The following is a 2,772-nucleotide window of genomic DNA, read 5'->3' on the forward strand; positions in this document are numbered from 1 at the left end:
TAGTATTTCTCAATAACACAATGATTTCAATTTAAGACTCATGGTCATGCTCGACACCGACGTATAGATACTCGTCACCATGCCTATATGTCGTACTCAACAAGAAACAAGTAGCAAATAGGACACAACTCCTAATCCCTCAAGCTAAGGTTAGACCAAACACTTACCTCGAACTACCACGTCCAACTTAGGATGGGGCTCGAGGAGAGTAGGGGGGTTGAAGAAGGGGAAGGCTTTGATGGTAGAAAAAATAGTGTTAGAATTGAAGAAGAAAGATCGTGGGTAATGACACGGTACCATTGTGTTTTGTTAAAAAAGCTTTATGCCTTTTCCTTTTTGTTAGGGATTTTGTGCACCTTCTTTCAAATAAACTTTGGTAAAAATGAAGGATGGATAAAACAAGAAAGATAAGAAATAAACTCAATAATAACAAGAGAGAGAGAATTTCATATGGATTAAGATGAAGAAATGGAAAAGAAAGGTGAAAAAATGGAGAAAGGTGTAATATAAAGAAAAAGAGGAGAAAATAGAAGTTTTAAAAAAGATGAGGCTAATTAGCTGTTAGTTGCTGTCAGGTGGGCCCATTTTAAAGGTTATTGTCACTCTTCACGTGCTCTTAGGCGATTTATTTCACACAATATGCCACATAAGTGACAGAGGGATTTTATTATGAAGGGGATATAATTCAGGGGGTTTTCGCGTACAGGTGATAGATTAGGTAGGAAACTAACAAATATTGTATAGTTTAGGCGAGTTCGAGGATATTAACTCTTTTCTATTTCTGAGATTAGATGGTTAATGTCAAATAACAAAATGGAGCCATACTGGAATTTTTTTTTATTAGCTAAACAATTTTTAAAATTTTTAGATAGCCAACTAAAATGAGTTTTTGAAATAAGGATGATATTTTCACATAAATTATTATAAAATAAATTATTATTTAAAAATAATGTCTTAGAAACTGAAATTTTAAAATAAAAATAATTTTTGAAAGATATCAACACACAAAATAAGAGTTCAAGTAGTAGTAAAAGAGTCAATTCGTATCCAACGAGTCCTTCGTAGTCTCAACATTTGATTGTTTTGTCATAAATATGGGTTATTATTTTGCTTCCCGACTAATTTTAGGATCCAATGACATCGGCAATGTAACGACCCGACCGGTCGTTTTGAGCTCTAGCGCGTCGTTCAGCAGCCTGAGGCCATGAGCAGCTTCATTTCAGGTATTATGACTTGTACGCGTGGTCAGAATTGAATTTCGGGAAGTTCAGAGTTGATTTGGAAAGGGAATCCTCACTTCGGAAGCTTAAAGCTGAAAGAATTAACTAAGATCGGATTTTTGATTAAACGACCTCGGAATCAAGATCTGAAGGTTCCAACAGGTTCGTATGATGATTTCGGACTTGGGCGTATGCCCGATTCGGGTTTTGGATAACCCGGAAGCATTTTGGTGCCTATTGTGGAAGTTAGCAATTTGGAAGAAATTTCATAAGTTTGGCTTGAAGTGTATTTCAGTGTTATCGATGTCCGTTTCGGATTCCGAGTCTGTGAATAGCTCCGTATGGTGATTCTGGAGTTGGGAGCGCGATCGGAAGTGAATTCGGAGGTCCGTAGGTCATTTTGGAGTCATTTGGCTAAAGATAGAAAATTGAAGGTTTTTGAGAAGTTTGACCGGAAGTGGACTTTTTGATATCGTGGTCGAAATCCGATTCCGGAAGTTGGAATAGGTCCGTAATGTCAAATGTGACTTGTGTGCTAAATTTGGGGTCAATCGGACGTGATTTGATAGGTTTAAACATCGAAAGTAGAAGTTTGAAATTCTAAAGTTCATAAAGCTTGGATTGGAGGTTGATTCATCATTTTAGCGTTGTTTGGTATGATTTGAGGCCTCGTGCAGGTCCGTGTTATGTTATGGAGTGGGTTGGTGTGATTGGACGGGGTCCCGGGGGCCTCGGTTGTGTTTCGGGTTGCATCGCGCTCTTATTTGATGTTTCAACACCGTTTCTTTGGACATAAAGGGGTACCATATTAAGCAAATGAGCTCTAAATTATATTTTTATTGAACCATTAGATCCGTATCGTAATTATAGATCCATAACAAAAAGAATCGTCGAATTTAGACATCGTATGAGGGAGTTATGCTCATTTCTGTGTCGGCAAAAAGTGCTGGTTGCTGTCATAACCGCAGATGCGGTCATTTTTCCGCAGATGCGGGACCGTAGATGCGATCATTTGTCCGCAGATGCGGACATTTTTCCGCAGATGCGGGACCGCAGATTCTATCATTTTTCCGCACATGCAGAAACTGCTGGAGGTAGTGGGGTTCTTTTAAAAATTGAAGTTTGGCTCATTTTCACTTCATTTCTTCCATGGGAGCCGATTTTGGAGCAACTTTGGAGTGCCATTTTCATCACCAAGCATGAGGTAAGTGATCTCTACTAGTTTTGAGTGTATACAAGGTTTATATATGGATTTAGACATAGAGAATTGTAGAAAACTTGGGATTTGAGGGAAAACCTAGAAAACCAGTATTCTTGGATTTTGTCCACGATTTTGGGTATGGAATTTAGAGAAAATCATATATTTGAGTTCGTGAGGCTATGGATAAACTTTATCTTCGAAAAATTTCGGATTCCGGGCACGTGGGCCCGAGGGCGCTTTTGTCAACTTTTAGATCGGGGTTAGGAATTGTTATAGATTGGATTATAATGAGTACCTTAGCATATATTAATGGGTTTACATAATTATTGACTAGTATTGGAGTGTTGTGCA

Source organism: Nicotiana attenuata, unplaced genomic scaffold (assembly GCF_001879085.1).
Source record: "Nicotiana attenuata strain UT unplaced genomic scaffold, NIATTr2, whole genome shotgun sequence".
NCBI lineage: Eukaryota > Viridiplantae > Streptophyta > Magnoliopsida > Solanales > Solanaceae > Nicotiana > Nicotiana attenuata.